The following is a 24359-nucleotide window of genomic DNA, read 5'->3' on the forward strand; positions in this document are numbered from 1 at the left end:
TGTTTCTTGGGGCTAAAAGGGGTTGCGTATGTTGTTGTGTTGATCCCCTGTTGACATGCCTTGCATACTTTACATTTAAAAAACCCTTTATGTGTTTTTAGCCAGCTACAGCTTTCTATTAACTCTGGGTTTGTATTGACCAATTTATCTCGCATCGAGGGTGCCCTACTATGAGTGATTGAGACATTCCTAGGCAGAGTGGTTCCTATTATGGGGTCATCTAGTACCAATGGCCAATTGTGTTTAAAAATATTGCGTATTTCTTTGTTTGTTTGTTGAATTCCATGATTATCCTAAACTCTTGTTGTTTAGTTGTTTTGGAGATATCATGTTGTTCTAACCCTGTGGTTACTTTTTTATGTTTATCCTGGATCAAGTCAAGTCTGTCTGCAATCATGGATTTGGCATTGGCACTTTCTATGGTCTTGTGTGAGTAACCCCTTTCCAGGAATCTAATCTTGCTTTCTTCTTGTGCCTGTTTGAGAGTTGTTTGATCACGGTTAACTCTTCTAAGTCTCAGCATTTCCCCATAGGGGAAGCTGTTTACCAAATGTCTTGGGTAGGCACTGCTGGCATGTAGGGTCGCGTTGCCTGCAGTCCCTTTTCTATACAGCTTTGTTTCTATCCTGTTGGTTTTTATATACACCTGCATGTCCAGAAAATGGATGGAATCTGCACTGATTGAGGCTGTCAAATGTAGGTTCACTGTGTTATTATTGATAGTATTTATGAACTCCTGAGCTTCTTGGTGTGTGCCCTTCCACACTACAAAGAAGTCGTCGATATAGCGAAGCCATACCATAATGTTGTTTTGCACCTGGTCTTTGTGTTTGACTCTGAGTGCCAGCTCCCACCAGCCCATGCGTAAACATGCATAGCTGGGGAAGAATATAAGCAGCAAGGAACCAGGATTACCAATGCACCTAGAAGATGGCTCAGTCACTGACAGAAAAGCCAGGTTTTAGGCAGTTTCTTGAAGACGGTTAGCTAGGAAGCAGGTAATGATAATGGAAGCAGGTTCCAGGCCTGGGCACCCAAGAATCTAAAGGAACTGCCACCTGACCGGGAACAGTATATTCTGGGAACGGAAGCCAAGCTCAAGGCTGATGATCTCAGGGTTCTTGGTGGTGCGTAGTTGGTTACTCTCCTTTTGAGGGAGCCCGCCCCACTCCCATGAAGGGCCTTAAAAAATAACACCGAAGCCTTAAACCAGATCCTCTTTTTAACTGGTAGCCAGTGTAGGGCCCTGAGGTGCAGGGTTATGTGCGTCCTGGGCTTAAGCATGAGAATCGCTCTGGCGGCTGAATTCCGGGTGACATGCAGGCGATTGAGCAGGCAGTCGGGGAAAGCCATGTACAGGATATTCACATAATCCAATCTTGAAGTGACTAGTGCCTGGACCAATTGTGTGCATTCAATTGTGAAATCTTCATTCTCCATACTCATACATGCCATACATACCGACCCATGTGGAGCCTTTGTTTGTATTTCTGTTAACATGTATAATAAACTAGCTTGGTACATTCTGGGCAATGGCTTAGCATTTGCAGTGAAACTGATTAACCCTGGGAGCAATGTTGATGTGAAATGTTGCCTCAGGCCCTAACTAACAAGAGTCAAATCAATTATGTTGGTTGAGTTTACCTCATATTTCAATGTATACATTTCTTTAAAATTTAAGCTCTTTAGTATCCAACTATCACATCCCTTAAAGCCTTCCCTTCTTCTCTCACACAACCTTAATGCACTGAAAGCACATGCCCATGCATGTTAATTACCCCACGTGTGGCACTTGGCCTTGTACTATGACTGTCCCTCTATATGGTATGTATTTATGTGTGCATGTAAACTGTTGGGGGCAACGCTGTATTGCAAAAAACAATTTCTATCATTGTTATATCATTGTTCCGAATTTACGTGTGTGGTCAGACAACTGCAATTATGTGCTGCAGGGATACCTGCATCTCAACACATATTTGTATGTTAATGGACAGGGGTAGCTTGAGCTTTATAGTTTGTGTCTATCCATCTTATTCCCTAGTATGCTTTTACAAGCCGTCTGGCCCAATAAGGTAGCTTTCTATGTTGCAAGGATGATGGTGTTGTCTTTGTGGGTAATTGAGCATTTCAAGTAGTCTTGTCATGTCATGCAACCCTCGTCCTCTGTTGCTGACAGATCTTTTTTCTTGAGCAGTATAATTTCAGGTCTAGAGTTAGTGTTGTAGGAAAAGTATACCAACCATAGAAAAATCCTTGGCCTTTGTGGTTAATAAAGCAACTTGAGTATTTTGTGGTTAACACACCTTTTGTCAGGTGTAGCCTGGAGCACCGATTTGTTTTTTATAACTTACAGATCTTTTCACTAGTACTCCTATCCAGGTCAACGACAATTGTTTCTCCATTTAGTGAGAAGGTAAACTTTCCATGAGAACAAACCTGGTTCCTGTATCTGACCCATGCTCCATTGTGGTTAGCCTTAACTTGCATATTTTACCTGGTCGCGTCCCGCAAATACTCATGGTTGTAGCTTTGTGCTTTTTGGTGATATTTTTAATTCAAAATGTTTAAAAGTCGTGACTCTGTTCTACTTATTGTTTTTTTGTCATTATAGTGTACTTTTATTATTAAATTATTCTCAATTTTTTTAATTGGTTTACAATTGCGACTTAAATACTTTACATGATACATCTGTTAATCCTGGCTGCTCTGTCTATTTAGTGACTTTTGTGGTTCACCCTGATAAAGATTTACATTATTATTTGATGTGGGTTCTCACACCTTCAACTAATACTCCAATTTATTGTAGGCCAGAAGTGGCAGATGGTGCAGATTGTCATTGCACGTCTGCTAGTATTGAAGGTACCCTGGAGAGAAGAGAAGCACATAGCCATAATATCCGTTAGCCTGCATTACTATGATGCTAGTCTATACAAACTTCATGAATGATTTTGCTGTGACACTGTCCTTTTATGGTCACTGCCTATTCCAGTGCACTTAAAGGTAACACCAGTAGTGTGACACTGTTTTGCTTCTGATTCTAGAGTCACTCATTAAAGTATATTAGCACACTGGGCGTCCGTATACACCACTACTGCATGGTCGTGTGAAACAAACTGTCACCATTTTGTTACTTTTAAATTAGAATAGAACGTGTGATATTTGGGAAAATAGCCTTATATAGGAAGTCCAGAATCGCAGTGATTTTGATACTTCCTGTCAAGCAAGAGACAACTGATAAAATGGGTCTCCTCACCTCAGTGGCTATGCCGCGCCCCTATTTGAGGTGTTTCTGAAGGAATTTTACTATCACCTTTTTGACCTTTACTGGTAGCACTTTGTGAAGGTAATCTCTCTGTATCAATTGCAGTTGGAAGCGCATGTGATTGGCTCACAGATCTGCATCCTAAGCCCAGCAATAGATGAAAAAGATGTCCACTACTTTAAAATGGATAAAACTTAGTTTGCGTTTCCTGGGGGGGCAGCTGTTGGCACAATCAAGATTGCCCGTGCTGGTTTGGAAAGAGAAAGATGTTATGCCCTGCATAGTATTTTCATATCTTGCAGTTTCCCAGTTCTCCTGCTGTTCAGCCACAGCGTGTGTTTGGAGTAGAATGTTGAGAATGCTGTGATGCATAGAACGTTGGGAGTCTGACTGGGTGACAGATGACAGTTACAGATGGGCTGAGCAGCAGGCAGGCTGCTCCTGGTGGGGTTAGATACTACCAAGGGGGTTTGATACATCAAAGGTGTTTGCTGTGACATTGTACCAAGGACTGACCACTGGGCTACCCTATTTACCTTATCCAGTTACTTGTTCTATCTGTTTGATGTACCTGTGAACCATCTTGCTGTACAACTGGAATAAAGGTACTGAAGATCTTACATGGCTGACAGCGTCTACTTCATGTGAGAGTACAACATATTTTTGGCGACGAGCGAGAGTTGGAAACGTACTCACTGCCCTGGGAGATGGTACAGTAACAAGAAGAAGAAAGAAGAAGAAATTTCTTACAGCGCAACTAAAGAAGTAACTCAAGATGTCACTAGCAACAGAAGAAAGTGGCACAGCACTCTTCGCAACCCCACCAGTGTCCTGTGCATCGGACAGCCCAAGCAACAGAGTGCTGTACTGTGTGGTTGTGCGTACACCCACAAGTTCTGCACCTAAAAGGAAAGTTAAAGTCTTGGGAAAATTTATCTTCATGTTCTTAGGCGCAGCAAAGATCAAGACAAACATGGACTGCTGTTTAGTGCCTTATTCAGAGGATTTATGCTGTTGGCGCTACTTTGGAGGAGCTTGATGGAGTAGTTACAATTTACAGTGTATTTTGGATCCAGCGCAAGTCAATTCTGACATCTGGTGGTGTTTTGAAGGCTTTGAAAATACGTTTTTGCCTCACGATTTTAAAAGGATCTGCAGTGTTTTTGATCCATTTATTGGCTGTTTTCCCTCACAACGATGTGATTTAAAAGTTTTGTGGGCCATTCTCAGCGTGGAGAATTCACACCAAGGAAAGTGTGTGAAGTGTAGTTGCAAATTGGGGACGACTACGAGTTACGTGGTGTGGCAGGTGAGACATATTTTTGTTTCGTTTTTTTTTTACATTGATTTTAGTCCGTTTTGAGACCCCTGCTCGCGGTGACTCTCAACCGCCTATTTAAGTTTAAATTTAAACGTTGCACGAGCTGTGCTTGGCGCGTGAAAGCCTACCTTCACGAAGACGTTCGCGGCTTCTTGTGTCTTCTATTACGTCAAACGAAGTCTTCATACTGCTGGTTGTTAGACGCTGGGCACACAGAGCGTGCCGTGAGCCACTCGACGCGGCGTGTAAATACGTGCCGCCATTTTGAGAGGTTAACATCTATTTTTGCCAACCACGTAATTGCCATTGGAGGCGCGTGCCATATCCGCCAACCACGTAATTTTGCCTACCAAGTTTTTTTTGTTTCTCCACAAGCGCTGTTTCTACGATAAAGTTTCCAGAGGACAGACGGTGTTATTTTATACATCGCCGGTGAGTGGCAGTTTTGATGCTGATCCTTTCAGTTGCAAAGCATTTCGAGGCAGAGTTTTGATGTCGCTTCATGTGAACTTGGGGAAAGTCAGACTTTCAGAGGTTGTTCTTGGTACACGACTTTGGAGCTGTTCATATCTAATTGGAGAGTTGGAGACTGCACAATATGAATGGCGTAAATGTTTTCGGGTGAGAGATCGCTCACCGGTGTGGCATACAGTTTTAAGATGTTTTGCATTTAAAATGTTTGCAAATTTTATGTAATGTTTTTTTGGAGTGTGATTTTCCACAGTATTTGTTTCCCTTCATAGGGGAAGGTCATGTAATGTCGGGGTAGTATTCACACGTTCATCTCTAATTTCAGGGATGTGTTCAGTTTACGCTCATTGCATAGTTACAGTACCCTTAGTTTAGGGATGCCCATTTAGTGTTGTTATTGGGCTGAAGCTACATGTATGCCAGGTTTTGTAGTGAGTGTAAAGTTGAGGGGCTGTCCTCAGTGGTTCTAGTTCCACAGGTTTAGTGCCCTTACGCAAGGGATGTTCTAATAGTAGTTGTTAGTGGGCAGTATGAGTATGGGTATGGTTTGTCTTATTCCCATTCATAGTCATTGGGACCCCTGCTCTGGGGTGGGTATGTGGTCTTGTTACACATTAAGCGGTACACGCGGCCTGTTTATTGAGGCGAGTTGGTGAGTGAGATTTTTACTCACAGTTCCCATATTATAGGGATGGTCATGGTCTGGGTATGAGCCCCTTTCCATAGTGCGTTACACGCAGCCTTTTCTAAGGTGAGTTTATGGGTATTGGTCCCATTCGAGGTTTATAGATTAATTTTCTTTTGGTAACCCGGACGCGGGTCATGTTTTCTTGGTTTTCACCAGTTAACATAACATTTTACCCTCTCTGGGTTGGTTTAGATTTATGGGTATGGTTCCCCTACACAGGGTGTATCTTTTAGTTATGTGGTCCCATATTCATTGTTATAGTCTTAGACCCTTTCATTAGGGTGGTTTTTAGGGTCATAATCCCGAGTTTTTGTACCTCACAAGAGGTGTGAAGGTTTGCTTTTTGTCATCTTCACAACGTAGGTGAGTTTCCTTATGCTAGGAACTGTGTTTTTCATTTGTTCCCTTTCTTTAGGGATTGTACTATAGAGTTGGTATGTGTCGGATGGGTCCCATGTTTTTCTAGGTCAATCCTACTCAGGATGTGCATGCATGGGAGTTAGACTCGAATACAGTGGAAAGGTGGTTACCTTTTGTCTAACGCGATGACACTTTCTCATTTTTGTTTTTGGGAGAGGATGGGTTGTTGTACTCAATTTTTACAATTGTTGTATTTTATCCGTTCTCTACTTTGAATGGTTCATTTTCTCTCGTGATGTTCTTATTTGAACATCCCTGGTTTTGATTCATTCTTTTCTTGGGTATTTTGCTATGTTTGAGACTTGGCAATATGTGCTTTATGCGGGTTTGTTCCCCTTTTGCTATTTGCTACCTATTGTCTCAATCTATTGTATTTATTTAATTACTAGTGTATTTTCTTTTGTGTATGGCTTGCTCATATTGCATGGTTGCATTTCCATAGTACAAATGTCACTTTTGTTTTTCATTTTAAAAGAAGGGGGATATGTTATGCCCTGCATAGTATTTTCATATCTTGCAGTTTCCCAGTTCTCCTGCTGTTCAGCCACAGCGTGTGTTTGGAGTAGAATGTTGAGAATGCTGTGATGCATAGAACGTTGGGAGTCTGACTGGGTGAAAGATGACAGTTACCGATGGGCTGAGCAGCAGGAAGGCTGCTCCTGATGGGGTTAGATACTACCAAGGGGGTTTGATACATCAAAGGTGTTTGCTGTGACATTGTACCAAGGACTGACCACTGGGCTACCCTATTTACCTTATCCAGTTACTTGTTCTATCTGTTTGATGTACCTGTGAACCATCTTGCTGTACAACTGGAATAAAGGTACTGAAGATCTTACATGGCTGACAGCATCTACTTCATGTGAGAGTACAACAAAAGACATCACAAACATTACAGAAATCAAAACCAAGCAGGAAGTCTTTACCTGAATCCGGGAAGATAAGATCTTATTTTAGACCTGTGAAAGCATGCTTGGCATTACGACCCTGCCCGTGTCTTTAGACTGGTCCAGGCATGTGACCCAACAATTCTTGAGCCAAAAGATATATGGGGAAAAACCAGAAAAGGTTGTGGGCCAAGGCTCTAGACCAAGGGTACTCACAAACATTTGCCCAGGGGCCACGAAGAACGGTCTGTGGTGTGACCGAGGACTGCACTGATGCCAGCGGGGTGGCAGTAGAGGGTCTGGGTGGGTCAGGGATTGTGTAAGGAGGTCTAAAACTTGTTAAATATACGGGCAAGCATTTATTTTCAGGTTAATACATGTTTTCCCATTTATTTAACATTTTTTTCTCAATGTTAGTGCCCATAAACTACACAGACGCTCGTGCTGCTGTTCGCCGGGAGGGGGGGCGCATGTAACAGTCAATAGGGGCTGCAAGCAGCCCTGGGGCCATACTTTGAGTATCACTGCTCTAAACCTAACTAAACTTTTCCCTGTAGAACCTCCCATGCCTCAGATCATTCATGGGAGGGCAGAAGAGCCATTTATTCTAGCAGGCTTTTGTATTCCATGATAATTTCATAGCAATCATTCCCCCATTCCAAGGAGGTTTTTGCTTCTCATGACAACTCCCGATAATTTCCCTATTTCAATAAGGGACCACACCAAAAGCGACAGCGAGCAGAGATCAATAAACTTTCTCCCTACTTCACTTTAAGTGTGTGAGTCCCTTGTGCATCTGCCTGAACTCGTGAATCATCACTGAAGGGCATTGCCTTTATCTGCATCAGCTGATTTTTTGACTGCTGCAAAGTGGCAGAAGGTGCAGGGTCGTGCTAAAAACTCCCATAAATTAATAACGTATATTTTGGATAGTTTCCAAGTTTATTTGTCATCAGAGTTTAATACAATATACTGATTTCTCTATTTATATTTTTCTAATTTCTCTGATCAAAGTTTGTGCACTGATTTCAAATTCCTTTTTTGCGTTGCTTTCTGCCATATTTGCTGAGAGCGACCTGAGACAAGTTAAGTGTCGGAAAGCAAGCAGTTCAGTTCACACACGAAGAAGCCAGAAGAAAGATTAGAAACGAACCCCCAAGATAAATATGTGGAAGGAAAGTTAGAACGAAGAATGTGAATGACAAGTGAAATGGATTATTTTTGTTTGAGTGATGCTCTGGCCTTACAGAACGTTCCATTTGTTTTCCAGCACAATAATACTCTTTATTTGACTGTCTCCATGAAGACCAAGGGATTTTTATGACTTTTGCAAAATAATCTGAATGATAAATATCAAGCTGGAATTTAGGTGGCCAGGCTTCTGTAGCCGCTTGGGTAACTAGCAATCTTATTGGATATTTAAGTCACCCTATGTCTTTATATTTTTGTTTCCACTTAAAGTTTTACTCTGCATCGTTTGTAGATCTGATATGTACTTTCAAGTATAAGACAAACAGTATAGGAAACCATAGTCCACAGTCTCCAAAATATTTAGGGGGCTTATTTATGACACGGTTTGCGTCGCTCTTACACCACGCACTGTTGTTCAAGAGCAACGCGAACCATAAGTCAAATTTTCGAAGCCTCTCTATGTCACTTTGCATGACTTTGAGTGGCTTAAAAAATCTGGAGCAACTCAGTGTAGCGCAAAGAGATGTGCTGTGTTACTCTGCCCTGAGAAGGCGTTCCATGGGCGTTGCATGGGTGTTCCCATGCAACTCCCATGGATTTCGAGGCATTCACAGGATTACAAGAACTTGTAAACCTGGGGACGCATCAAAACCTTACACTTTCCCAGGGGGGTGTAATGAGGAGAAATATTTCTATGTCTCCTCCTTTCTGCAGCACACATAGAAAGAGGACTATGCCTCCCAGGATTGTTTTTGTGCAGGAAGGTGTGCCTTCCTTCACATAAATATTCCTGAATGCAACGCAGGCACCCTTGCACCTTTGTGCAAGAATGCCTGTGTTGGTGCTAGGGAGCCGAGTGTGAGCCAGAGCATGTGATAGGAGAGGGATGTGTCCTATTCCATTAAATAAGGTACATTCCTTCACTTTCTCCGTCATGCAGGGCAGCAAGCTGACTAGCTGTGCTGCACTGCGTCTCGAAGGTCATAAATGAGCCCCCTAGAATTCATGCATCTCAGTATGGCACGTCACGTTCTTTGAAGGTGTGAGCACATTGAAGAGAAGTAGCTGTGAACATATCAGAAGCACACTTTAGATGGTGATTCATATTACAAACATTTAATGTTCATTATGAATTGCTGTGCATTCCTAAAATGTTGATTAGACCGAAGAATCAATGTATCCTTTGTTCATTTTGAATGATAGAATGACAGTCAATTACCGGATACATGAACATATATGGCATGTCAAAAAATGTTGCCACTGTAATTCTCCATATTACCTGATGCCTCCATGCCATTAGCTAGACAATGATCCTTCCATACACCATTGTCACCTTGAACTTTAGCCCAAGGTATTCGGATTATTTGAGCATGGATTTCAAGTTCCAGAATTGCATTGGGCTGTTAGCTGAATGCCCATTGCTGGAATTTGTCCCTGAAGACACGGATCATTGGGTATTCATATCCACAGGTCGTCTTCCGACTATCCTAGTGATTCTTTGGATAATGGCTATGCTATTGTGTCAACAGTAGAAAAAAAAGAGAACCGGTCTCAACTAATCACAGTGCTTACTTTCAACACCCTGGGAAGACTGCAATTTGGCTGCTCTGTTTACATGTACATGTATGTATATGGTATTTCTATGGCACAAACCTAGCCAAAAGGCCACAGACCTCTGTACAGGGTAAAATATCACCGTAAAGTCAACAAGTCATAAGACAGGTAGCTATGTTGTAAAGTAGCATTCTTTAAAGAAGTGTGTTTTCAACTCTTTCCTAATTTGGAACAGGTTAGGGCGGTACTGATGGATACTGGGATCTTGTTCATGATCCTAGCTGCATAGATGGAAACGGCCTGCTGTCTTGTTTTTCTTTTCTTTTTCCCACATCTTAGTCTGCAGTCTGATGATGTCTTTGCTGCACGTGTGCCCAGATCTGCCAGATATGGTGAGCTTTTCTGGAAGATAAGCGGGGTGCTGATCATGAAGGCTTTACAAATGATTCAGCTGCTTTTGAAGATGGTGAGGGCTGGCAAGGGGAACCAATGCAGTTCCATCCAGAAGGAGTATGATGTGATCATATTTATTCAGGCTGTGGCGGAGACGTTCTGCTGCATGTAAAAAGCCCTTAAAGGGTGCTGATCTGGAGTCTGGGAGGCCAAGGAGCAGGGTGTTACATTAAGATACAAAGTATGAGGGCTTGGACAAGAGTTATGAAGTCGCTTTGTGGAAGAAATTGTTTCACTTTCTATTTTGATAATCTGTTCCTTTTTGGCAATGTGTAAATTGGCCGAGCATTAATATCACATTTGTCCCAGCGTATTGCACTGTATTGTACCGTGATTAAATTTACATGGCGCTCAGTACCCTGATGTGGTGTTGAAGAGAATTACACCAAGTATCGCACTACTCGGGTACCCAAGGTTTATTTTTAATCCTGTGGCTATTGGCTATTGTTGGATATGTCAATATTTTGGTGTGTAAGGTATATGGCATTATATCATATCAGCACATTTTGCTGTTTTCAAAGATGGCGTAAGCATTGAAGTTAGACCCTCATTCTATTAGCATTATCACCTAAATATCAAGGTAAACTTGCCAACAATGAGACAGGATTCATTGCATAATGAGGAATGCAATGTGGTTGCCACTGCAATTCGTTTTACTTTTGTGTCTCCATCTGTATTTATGTTGACTCCAGGTGGAATCAAATTGGATCATGGAGGGATGAGGGGAGTCCATTTCAAGAAACAGTTTGCATGAAATTTCCAACAGCAGCACATTTTCAATATGAGAATCAGTCTTTTACATCAACAAGAATGAGTCAGAAATTATATTTCTGATAAATATCCTCAAAAAGACAAAGTTTCATCATCGACATTATAGCCATACATGGGGGTTCCCTATAAACATAAGTGGGAGCTTTGAAACCAAATTCTGTTGTTTTTTCTGGAGGGTGTCATGAGCAATCCTTTCTTTCGTTCACCAAACTAGATTCTAACACTTTTTGCCAGAAATAATGCTTGCTTGTGATCTTTCCAAACGTTTCTTTCCAATTGCACTTTTTAAGGTTTTCCATGTGTTAGACCTGACCCTTTTTGCAGGGTTATCCCTGAACTTTTTTGCCTTCCTCTGCCAATATTCTGACCTTCTTTTTGTTGGCTTTAGGACTCTGGGCACTTTACCACGGCAAACCAGTGCTAAAGTGCATATGCTCTCTCCTCTAAAACATGGTAAGATTTAGGTTCAATTGATTTTATTTGTGTGGATTTTCAATTGTCATGACCTAATATATATCAGGCGAAGTACTGCATGGCTGGACACCCCTGTCACTCAGATGGTTATGATCTACCACTATGCTAGATGTAGTCGGAATACTTGATTCTACTGCCCACTATATGGATTAAGTGTGGGCGGAATTTGCGAAATTGACTTTTGCAAATTATCGCGAAATTGCACAAAATCTCGGCGAGCATGCAAAACTTTCGTGAAGATGCAGAGATTGCTTTTCCCGTTCGCGATGTGTTTTTGCATGCTCGCGGGGAAATATATCTATATATATGCCCATGTGGTCGCTAATGGGCGCGGCCATCTTGCTCGCGATGCTTATTTCCTGTTCGCGATCGCAATGACGTGTTCACGATCGCAAACTCTCGCAGGATAGCGCGACCGGCTACCAACAATCCAACATCTTGTGGCGCGCGCGAACGGATAGGAAAACTTGTCGGCGAACGCAGGGACCCGGTAAGTCGCGATCGCGCGCGCGAGAATGCATTTTTAAAACGTGAACAAGAAAAAGACATCAGTTTCGCGGCAGGTTGCGAACGTTTTGACATTTTTGCGCTCTCCGCGGAATGCGAAAAAGTCAAAATATCACAGATTCCACAAACGGAACGAAATTTACCTCCTAGGCCTAATATGGATGCGGCCGATGTCGGTCATATGTCTTTTTAATTGTGATGCACTTTGTTTTTATGCCCTCCCTCCCAACTGCAATATTCTTCACCACAAGCATGAGCACTGGATCTTTTATAAGATTAAATGTAATGTGAAACCACAAATATGCAATGAATAAACTAATTGCAAAATAAACCTGACTAGATTTTATGCCTTGATATTGTATAAAGTAAGACACACTCTCGGTCTTCTACTACGAGAAGCGAGGTCCTCTGTGTTTATAACAGAGATTTAAATCCTAATGAACCATTGTTTTCGAAACACTGCATACTACCTCAAGTTCTCTAAAATTATAGGGTCACCCTTGTGAAACCTTATAAGTTTACAAAGTGGAATATTCATGTAGTTATACATGAGAACTATAATTCAATATGAAATCTTTAAACATTATTCACCAAACAATATAGGCTTCATTTTCCACTAAATACTGGTAAATGCACTGCACAAGGGTGCATTGTAGCACATCAGCATACAATCTAAGCCTTTAGAAGATTAATATCCTCAATACAAGTACTCCTGCAAAGGAAAACGTAAATATGCAAACACAGATCAAAAACACACAATCAATACACTTCTCTATATTTTCAGTCCACCATCTCTCAATTGTTAACATTGTATCACATGAATATATAAGGCCAAAAATTGAATATATGTGGCCTAGCCAAACATATAGAGGTGGAGCCAAAATTAAGCTAATCCACCTGGAATGTGGCCAGAGTCTTTGGCACAAACTTTAAAGTCTTCTCAGGGAGTTGAACCTACTATTACGAGGCGTGTCATTTCAAGGACAATTTCCTGCCATTTTCCGATTGCTGTACTCTCCTCAAGCATTAACAAGAAATGAAGCAGAGAGCAAAGGTATTTTGAGTTAAAAATGAAAAATTGTCAAGCAGCTTTTACTCTTTCGGCATCCCATTTAAGTTGAGAAGTAGTGAAATAATCCTACAGCTAAAAGGATGTCGCAATTCACCGAGGACTGTTGTGACTATATAGGGACACAAGGCCGAGGTCGAGTGCCTTTATGAGGTCACTGTACTCGGAGGTGACTTGTAAAATATTATTTAGCATACGCTTCGGGGTATTTGGTTCCTTTTAATGCATCATGCTTATAGTTGGCAAAATGTTTTATGCCAAGTGTGACAATTTTAACTGTCTTGAACATTTAAAGAACCATACTTTGCATTCTAGATTTTGTAGTTCCAAAACAGTAATGGAAAATCCCACACTTATACTCCCAGATTACAAAGGACATTGGAAGATATGTCTGGACTGATTACAAGGTATCATACTTTTCAAGACATCACTTTTGTCTCATCCCTTAAACAAATAAGTCCTCCTACCATGCGTAAAATAAGAACAAACTGTATATCTTAAGAAACATAAACTTGAAAGAAAGCTGCTGCGTAAATTTATGTTGCAGTCTTTCTGCATTACTGCTCAGCCTACTCTATGCTGCTGTTTTATTGGATACAGTACAGTTCTCGGGTAGAGGTAGGTGGAGACTGGACTGGTGTGAGCCCATTTATTTGGCCCCCATGCTCAATGTGGTGTTCCCAGCCCTGCTTATACTGTTTACTTCAACGCAGGTTGGGAAAGGGAGCTATGTGTTGCTTGTTCTGTTGTTAGACTACACCTTTATTAAAATAAATATTGACAAGCTTTTATGACGAGATTAGTGTCTCTCTCACATTATTTAAGGGATAAAGTATCCCCTGCTGTACATGACAAGGATATTGTAAGTCACCAAGGAGTTCCAAAAGTATATACAGGAACGAGGCTGAAGGCCGAGTTCTTTTATAAGGTTATGAAACTATGCAGAGATTTGTAATATTCTTATCATGTACGCCAGAGATTTGTAATATCCTTATCATGTATGCCAAGGGAACTTTATTCCAAATAATACATGGTCATACCATCACCTTTCCCACAAACTACTTAAAACCTTGGTGCACTGCTCTTTCATATGAAAGGGGGAGCATGTTTGCAAACATAAAGAATAAAAGTAAAACCTCTAGTGAAAAATTAAACAAATCAAAAACCTGTTACATATTTGTTGTCAACAGATATTAGAAACAGTTCAATGCAAGTCAGTTTTTTTAAACTCCAGTAGCTTGGAAGAAAGATTCTAGCTTTTCTCTGTATAATAAGTGCAAAAAATAAACATATTCTCTGTGCTTGTCATTGTAAGCTACTAAAATAGAGCAGAAGAAAAAAATCAATGTTCCATTTGTTGCTTTAATCAGCTGCTTTAAATGCGCTCTGTGACCTGACCTGCCTTTTACAAGCTTCTGGCAGCAAGCACTGTTACATCAGAAGCGACTTTGTGCATCACCGATTGTAAAGAAATTAGTGACTGTCATTTACACAGGGATTACAGAATCCCATGTATTATAACTAAATTATTTGAATTGTTAAAATACTTTCACTTTCGGTCACTGCTGATAGTTTATCAGTAAGTCAATTGTATTTTTTTTAAATATCGGAATCCAAAATATAGATTAGGCAAATTATAGAGCAATGGCAATTTAAAAAACTATGACCGCTTTTGTTCAGACAAATCATGCAATGATCCCAAAGAGGGGTATCCTGAGGTCTCCTTTTTGTATGGATTCTTACATAGTATCTTGCTTCCAACTCTGGGTAAACACAAGTGCCGGGCTGTAACTCATAAAGGTGATTGGTGATACTAATTTTAGTATTAAATGGAGTAAATCGAGAGTAAAATAGGCCTAGTAGGGTAAATAAGGTGAAATATTATTAAAGCTACACTTACAATGTTGATTTTATACTGCACTAATAATTGCTAAATTAGGTCTGTCCGATTCTGGTCATTGGTAGTGATATAAGATCCTACTTGGATGCGTTCAAACATGTTTTGGGTTTGTCAAGAATGTGTGAGTACTTGAGATGAGTACACGTATGAATATGTTTCTGGTTGATAAGTTCAAGAACATACCTACTTTGGCTTAATTTAGTTGTATAGAGAATACATTTTAATTGGGTCAGTGGCTGTGGATAGCACATGCTCCAATCATAGCAACAACAAAAAAGATGGTCAAAGTATGAAAATCGAATCAATAACGCTTTGATGGAGAGTGGGTAAAGGACTTGGCATTGCTGTCTGAGAAAGAAACCATTAGGCACTTAATAATAATAATATTTCTCCTGCTGTGCTTTGGCTTCACGGTGAATAAATCACTTGTGAAAGCATCATATGCTACCGTATGTGAAATTTAAGAACTATCATGTCATTATCTCCTCCTCCTCTCAGGCTCACAATGAAATTAGAGATAGTACCAGTTTGAGCTGGTACACCACTCATCACAGAGTAAATATTTTTATTGGATCATATTACAATGCACTATACCACTTTGGCCTGTGTCATCGAATTTGGAATGTATTTATTAAACTCTTTGATTAATTAAAATAATTACAGAAAGGATAAGCATCCCCCAAGCCCACCACTCCTCCTCACCTAAGAACCTTAAAAATCTCCTTCCTTACATAATCTTAAAATAATTATTTACACTTTTTCTTTATGTGACAAATTCAGATAGTTCAGATCTTTCCCTTGCACTGGTTATCCCTCAGTAAAAATTGCACAGTTCCCCTAATTGCACACAGCCCACCCTAATAGATTGCTCTCATAAAACCTTCAATCGAAATTGCTCACTTCCTAATATGATTCTTGCCAAATATAAATCCAAATTAGCAGATCAAAATCTATAACAGCAATTGCACACCGCCCATTATTGCACTCAAGCCCGCCTAATAAGATCTCTGCTGTCATTATCCTTCAGTAGACATTGCACAGTTCCCATTATTCCATTATTGCACACAAGCTTCCTAATGAAATCCTGGTTATCCTTCAGTACAAATTGCACAATACCCATTATTGCATACAACCCACCTAGTAAGGTACTCTGCTAAAATAGCTTAAAAAATCTAACATCCCTGACTTGTCCTTTAGTGAGATTGCACATTTACTATTCCTACTGTGTCATTGAAAAGATTACCATTGATATGGCATAATATGCCAAGGACCCTTGTTTAATGTTGTGCACTTCAGCCATGATCACAACCAGGGATGTAATCCCATTTCGAGTGCAAAATCCAGGATTAAGTAATGTGCAAACGTTTTAACTGACATGGTTGTTTGTCCTGCATTTTTCTCCAAGTAAAGCCTGGTGGGATTTGAAGGGGTAAATTATGCATAGGTATAGGTTTGTACATGTGGATGGGGTGAGTTCTTCCACGGTTTGAATGTAATATCCCCTCAATTCACCTTAGAAGGACTGCAACACAGAGTCGGGTGAAAATTACACAACCTCCCAGTTCTTACTTTGTGTCTGTTGTTGCTGGTGTACTCCAGTGGCACTTCATTTTTCTCACTGTGACTTTTCATGTCATACCACTGGTGGCAGTCAGGGCCAAATAGAAAAGTTAAAAGTGCCGAGTCCTTCCTGTACAACTGCCTATGCCCAAACCCAATTAAAAAAGTCACTCTGCCGGGGGGTGGGGTTCATTACGACCTGGGCATGACCTGTCACGTGGACTGCATGAGATTAATTGAACATGCAAACTGTGCTGTTGCTATGTTTGAGTGGTGAGTCATGAGTGATAAGCCCTCATGTGTGTCATTGATTAACTCACTCAGGACTATACTGCATGTGACTTCCTCCACTTGGTCAGACCAAATATAGAGGGTGATGCGGGCTGTGGAACATGATGCAGAGTACAGACAGTTTGCATGGCTGGGCTTCAACATGAAGATATTGTAGCCTGCTCCTGCCTCTTGCCTTGCTACTGTCTTGTCCCACTCATTCTATAATCTCCACCTACTTGAACCTTGATTCATCCAATGCCACACAGAGAAATTTCACTTTTGCCCACCTGAAATGCTCTATGCCTTTGGTTAGAATTGTTTCCATATCTGTGCTGTGTGACATATATGACCCAAATCTCCTCATCGACTGGTGGACCTGAACTTTCAAAGGCAGTGAAAGACGTGTGTCACTTGTCTGAGATGAAGCCTACCAGTCTGCGACTCTATGGCCCAATACATCACTGGTGGAAGAAGGAGTTGAAGAGGATGTTGAGGACACGGACTGACTCCTGCTGTGGATGCAGACCAGACCAAAGCCTTTCCGAAGGTGGTCTGTCTCACCAACCTGCCTGAGAGGTTGACAGCAACACAGTTTCTGGGCAGTTTGACATTTTTATTTGCAATGACCATAATCCTTTAGCTGGTGGTCATTGACCCTTTTTAAGCAGGGTTACATGAGTCTTCTGAATCCTGAATGTGGCAAAATTGCGGTATTCACAGAACAGGCTTCCCATATGGCAAGCCCTCTCAGGGCCTAATTCACAGAGGGCCTCTGCACTCATGGTGGAGCCCTGCAGTGGCGGGGGAGGCACCGCACTCAGGGTAGAATGTCTACAATGGGAATTCTCATTCCGGAGACTCTGCCCCTGGTGTGTAGACTCCCCCACAAGTGCGGAGGTCCTTTGTCAATCAGACCCTCAGTGTTGATGTAAGATTCTTGAGTGACCAAAATAAAGAGTTGCCTTTCCTTTGGAAACAAAAGTTATTCGGTATATTTGAATGCTTTGCCTTATACAATGGCCGTTTTATCCAGTGCCTAATTTGAGGCGGTGAGCGTTGCAGAGAGACCATTTTGTTGACATATTAATGTTAACTACAGAAATGACCTAATTATTTTAACACTAAAAGTCAGGCACTCCTTTTAAAGCCTCCACGGTTTTCATTTGTTTAACGTGGAGACCCATATGATGAATTGAAATTCAGAATGTATTTGGGTCACAACGCAACACAATTAGTGCGCAGTGCATGATGTGATGTCCCAAAACTAGAACATTTCCATTACTCACCAGCAAGGAGGCTCAGCACGAAGGCTTCTTTGTGTTCAATTCTGTGCATGCATGCACAGCAGTCTAAATGAAATATGTATGTAATACATATGGATTTTTACGTAACATTTGGAGCAGCAGAAATTACCATACAAATTTTTGAAACTGGGATGATAGCTTGGTAAAACATATTTATTCTCGGTATGTATATATATATATATATATATATATATATATATATATTACCTACTGGCGGTCGCCAGTAGGTAGTTATAGTTAGGACCCCTTTTCCATAGGAAATCCGCAACATTCTATTTTGAATAACTTTGGCGCCGGTCGACGAATCCTCGCGAATTTCTCAAAATAGGTGGGGCGCTACGCTCCGCTCCTACCCTGAAAGTCTCGGGGGGATTCGTCAAGCGGGGGCTGAGATAAAAGGGGGGTCCCAAAACGCGTTTTTCCCATGCATTTTTCCATAGGACCTTTAGACAAGGCTACAGCCCGAACGGCTGAACAGAATTACTAGAAATTTGGCAGAGAGGTAGTCCTCAGGTCAAGGAAGTGCCTTTTGTAGGTTTGGTGTAAATCTGTTCAGTAGATTCTGAGAAAATAGCCTTTAAATCAATATATATATCTGAGCCAGCTTACGGTACGCTTACCGTAAGCTTACCGTACGCGTACGGTGGCGTGCGCGAGCGCGATTCTGATTGGCTGTTACATCTAAGTAAACATTCGAATCGGTCGAAACCAGGAAGCGGCGGCCGCCATTTTCTCTCTCGCACTCTGAGGGGGGGGCTGTAAATAAAGGCAAAAAACATATAAAGGGGCTGTTTAGACAGCGCCCATGCACATAGCCATGTTAGTTGAGTCCTCAAAGGCCAAAAACGGTAAATTTTTATTTTTCGAAAATTTCGCCAATTACGCTTACCGTACGCGTACGGTGCGCTTACGCTAAAAATTTTAATAAAAAAAAAAAACACTCTCTGTGCATGGCATATTATTGTCATCACTTACAGATTAAATTTAACAGATTACCTATCACAAGGAAGCGCATAATATGTCCTCCATGTGCGCACGGTGTGTAACGTGGGCACGCGGTGCGCGTAGCGCACTGCGTGCCCACCTTGCGTGTATGGCACTAACTTCGTAAAGTGGGCGCGCGGTGCGCGAGGCGCACCGCGTGCTCACCGTGCGCGCACGGAACGAACTGCGTTAAGTGGGCGTGCACGCCACGAATGGCGTAAAGTAACTTAGCATTTAAAAAACCGTACAAATTCACTGAAAAAACCATAGGTTTCACACACGTTATAGTTAGGAATTAGCATTTAAAAAACCTTGCAAATTCACTGAAAAAACCATAGGTTTCAGACATGTTATAGTTAGCGGAAATTTTACTGATAAAAAAACAATGAAATTCCCCCGTTATAGTTAGTGCAGGCAACTATAACTCACGCGACCGCAATCTTCTGCTGATGACATATGTGTCTTTATGAAAAAAAAATATTTCTAATATATGTATAGCTAAAAATTTATGGAAGAAGACATGGGCAAATAAGTGTCTAAATACAGTATTAGCATCAGCAGAGGATTGCGGTCGCGTGAGTTATAGTTGCCTGCACTAACTATAACGGGGGAATTTCATTGGTTTTTTATCAGTAAAATTTCCGCTAACTATAACATGTCTGAAACCTATGGTTTTTTCAGTGAATATATATATATATGAAGTATATGAAAATTTACTTTTCTCACCTGGAGTGGGAAACTTTCCAAGAATATGTTTTAGAATGTGCCTCACAAAATACAATATCATTTGTAGCCATGGGGAAAAATGGCAACAAATACTAGTGTCCCACAGCCAAGAGTACAGTGCAACACGAAATACAAGATAAAAGTGCCCCAAAGAAGAACTTTCTTGCAATGCAGTTTCACTGGATCTGTTGAAAAAGGTGTAGCGTGCCTGACCCTCGGGGTCTCATTTACCCATAAATAGAATATGTGACGTTACATCGCGGTTTTCACAACGCGATACGATTACAACGCAGGCATTACAATGCAAGTCGTTACAGTGACTTGCGCTGGAGGGCGCTGGACTAAGGAATAGTATGATTTACTATTCCAACTCAAGCCTACGTAATAGTAGGGAAGGTGTTGGAATCGTAAATCCTACTATTCCTTAGTGTATAGCGCCATCCAGCGCAAGTCGTTGTAACGACTTGCGTTGTAATGCCTGCGTTGTAAACGTATCGCAGTGTGAAGACCGCGATGTAACTGATGTCTCCCCTGTAAATAGTACATTGAAATGCAGCAACCAAAGTTGCGGCACTGATTCGCGGTAGAGGGAAAGAGCAGCACAGAACCAGATCAACTCAAGTATGGCACTTCTGCTCTCTTCTACAGCACTGGCACACAAACAGGTTGCCTAGCGCAACACACACACAACTGTGAACCATGATGCAAATGTGTATGCATGCTGACTAGCAAAGATTCAGTAATGATAGGGTACCCTTCGATGCAAAATTGTAAGCATCAATAAACTTTAAAACTTTTCACACATTGGATGTGAGATGTATGCATGCATCCAATGTGTGAAAGGTTAGGAGAAATTAAAAGCTTTCCTCCCTAGGCACCTGCCAGAATAGGGCTTTTATTTTTTGGTGCGAAGGCCTGTCTAATAATTTTAGTGTATAGAGCTTTGTATCAAATACCATAGGTGATATAGCATGGGAATGCCCATATACCATCCATAGAATGTTCCTTGACGTAAAATAGTTCAAAGCAGATCAAAGTGCTATGCGCATTCCTTTAAGGGCTGCTTTCCAGTGCAAAAATGTTTTTGTTCTAGAAAGTATATGCTTTATCAAAATGTTGTGCCACTTTCCATCACTTTTCACAACTTTGTAGTTGCACAAGTGTTGATAAATCAGCCCCTCGGTAGCATCCATATGTGACTAGCCCCCTTGTTGCCTGAGAAGGATAGGCTGTGATGACGTTCTTATAATCTCACTTTCCTGTGTGGTTCCACATCAGGATGCCAACAGCATTGCAATAAACTACTGCCAAGTGTTAAAGTGATGCATGAAATACAATATTCATAAATAGGGCATCAAAGAAAACATTGATGTGCTTGTTCACAGCTCAGAATCTTGTAGATGTATTTGACTATGCTAGGTGCAAAGTCAGCTGTGATAATAGTGAAATTAAAATATTCACAGCATAAATGTAATCAAATGTTTCATTGTGTTGCCATTGTCACATAACAGACAGCATAATTCGGTAACAGTAAAACAGAAAAAAAAGTTTAAGTTGCCAAACTGTGTTTATGAGTGACGGAGAAGATGTGATCGCAATGCTTAACGAAAAAATCGAATTGAATGTGCATACAGTGAATTATAAGTTCGAGAAAGTAATAAACGAGTGGAAAGGATGTCATGGAAAAGGAGGGCCTTAACAGATGCCAGAGAAAAAGATGAAGAATAGGGAGCCACCCACTCATGCACCCATCTCCCAAGTGAAAAGTAAATTTTAATATAAAAGCATCAATGTTGACTCACACAGAAGGTTTCCTAACGAAAATGACACAAAAACGTTTCTTAACACTAAGGGGCCGATTACGATACGGCCACTAAAGGCTCCGACTTCCGGTTGGACCCTATAGTGACACATCGTATTGGCACGATCGGTTTACTTTCCGCCCCCCCCATTATGTTGGATGTGGTCGGAAAGTAAACCTGCCGGTTATTCTGGCTGGCTTTCAATAGGCTCGGAAAGCCCTTCCGCCAGTTGAAAGCCGGAAAGTAATCTCAGGAGATTCCGATCACGGTTTTCGACATGGTTTCGATGACGGCTTGTCCGACATGGAAAGCATGTTTTGGGTCCCCCGGCAGGGCTCCCTTTGGTGCACGGCCTTCGGTTGGGGGCAGAGGGGGCACCTATGGTGCCCACTGTTGATCCCTGCACCTTGTGGCAGGCACAATGAGGTGCCTGCCACGGGGTGCAGGAATGAACTGCACCTCCCTTTTCTTAATGGGAGCTTTTGTTACGGCTGGTTTACGGCCATAACACGAGCTCCCATTGAGAAAAGTGGAATGAGACAAAACTGTGTTCATTAGTATTATAATATTCCAGTCGGGACAACCGACTGGGTGTCGGGCAGGAGGAATTCCACCCGACATCGAAATAACCCCCTTAGCTGTATTTGTAAAACGCTAGTGTTGTTTGACCTGAACAACGAGATCCAATATTTCTACAAATTTCAAGCCCCTGCGAATGCAGGTTTCCTCATCAGCCAAGCACTCATTAAACGCCCTGTCCATCTTCCTTTCAGTATTGATGATGCTATATTTCATGCCACGGTCCTCTGTTTTATTTGCACGGTCTTCTAGTCACACCCATGTTTTAGGATTCCCTTTGCTTTTCACATGTTTTGCTGGAAGCTGCCATTATTGTCTCTTAGACTCATACACTGAGGGCCAGATGCATGATGCATTTTACCAGTTTCAAATGCCCTACCGGGTCATTTGTGATTGGTAAAATGCATTTTTCTATGTCCAAACCCAATTTTGCAAATCGGTAACCTATTACTGACTCACAAAATAGGATTACGAATCGCTGTTCGGAAGGGCCATGCCAAGACCCCTTCCTAATAGCGAGTCGCAGTTGGATGTATAATTGATTTTCAACCAGAATGTGGTCGCTAAGCAATCACAGTTTACCACCTACTTCAAGAAGGTGAAAGTCAGTCACAAACGGGAAGGGGTTGCCAGGGTACCCATTTCCCTTTGTGAATGGTAGTGATAAAAAAATGGAAGTGCATCCCTAAGGAACACCCACTGCATTTTTAAAAAAAACCTGCTTTATTTAAAAAGCATTCACAGACATGGTGGTCTGCTGAGTGTCAGCCATTCCCAATGGGTCGCAATTTGCAACCTGCCTCATGAATATTAATGAGGCAGGTCTCTTGCGACCCATTTGGGAATTGCAAACAGTGTCTGAGACACTGTTGTACATCATTGTTACTCGTAAGTTATGAGTCACTAAAAATCACAATTTGCGAGTCGCAAAACCTGCCAGTCGTACATGTGGCCCTAAATCTCTTATAGGCACGAACACACATCAGACCTCAGTGACATGGCAAGTGTGCCAGCAACCATCATACAAAATGGAATATTGAATCACCCTAGCCACAGTTTGGTAGCAAAAGAAAGCCATAATTGAGTTCCAGGGAGTTCCTTGAGCTCCTCCCTGCTTCACTTTTGATAGCTTCGCCCCTGCTATACCTGTTATTACCCTTTCATGTGAGAACAGAGACCTCACCTTTTTCCTCATTTTGTTAGCATCAACTGTTCTTCGCTAGACTTGTGTTCAACCCATATAGTTGTATCTCTTGTAGGTGCACGCATTGTCTGTATTTAGAGGTCCTCCTCAGTGTAGCCACTTTCTATTTCAGTTGCACCATGCAGTGCAGTCTATTTTTATGTTCCAAGGATGGGCATTGTTTATTTCTGTGGTCGTTCTGTTGCGTTTTGTTTTTGCAGAGAACAAAATGGTATTGCCCTCTCTGGCCTTCAATGCCTCATCTTTGTGTCTATCTATCCATTGTAAAATGTCTTTTCCATCAATTGTTGCATGATGGTGGTGTCTCTTTACCTTTCTTTCTGGTTCTAAATGTATTTCCATCTCTCTGAAACCTTTCTGAGATAACGGGGTAAAATGTGACATGTTGTGCAGATGTGTTAAAGTTTATGTGTTCGTTCGGACACGTTCACAATGTTTGCTTGATGGGTTGTATGCAGATGGTGGTAGGTTATGAATTGATTTAAAGAAAAGATGTGCACTTAAAGGTATGGATCAAGCAGTGAGGCAAATCAAACAGGTATAGAGGAGAAAGCAAGCACATATCTAACATCGAGAAACAGTGAGGTGAAGGAGGTAATCACCCTTAGGATTCAAGCGTAGATCTTTGGCGGGATGGTGGGGTCTGTGGAAGCGACTGAACATATATGAAGGTTAGGACGTGAGGTCAAATTAGTTCCAATGGAAATATCGTTGATATCTTCAGTTTTGGATGTGGCAAAGGCTAGGGATGAAATACAGGAGTGGAAGCCAGGGCAAGTAATATGAAGTGCTAAGGAGAGTATGGCAACTTAGGAGAACAGAGTTTGAGAGACGGGTTGGATATGGGAGAAGTGGTGAGGGAGCTGTAAACAGAAACAGAAGAGAAAGTAGACAAATACATATTGTAATTCTGATGTAGAGTTGTGAGAAAAGTCCACCGTTGTGCCCTCCGGCACCCA

At 41.4% G+C, this 24359-nt stretch overlaps 1 protein-coding gene across 14 annotated transcripts in view; it reads left to right on the plus strand.

The window, feature by feature from the left end:
* Positions 1 to 24359, plus strand: part of DMD (dystrophin) — a 7596173-nt gene that overhangs the window by 6358056 nt on the left and 1213758 nt on the right. The window lies entirely within an intron of this gene.

This window comes from Triturus cristatus, chromosome 8 (genome assembly GCF_964204655.1).
Source record: "Triturus cristatus chromosome 8, aTriCri1.1, whole genome shotgun sequence".
NCBI lineage: Eukaryota > Metazoa > Chordata > Amphibia > Caudata > Salamandridae > Triturus > Triturus cristatus.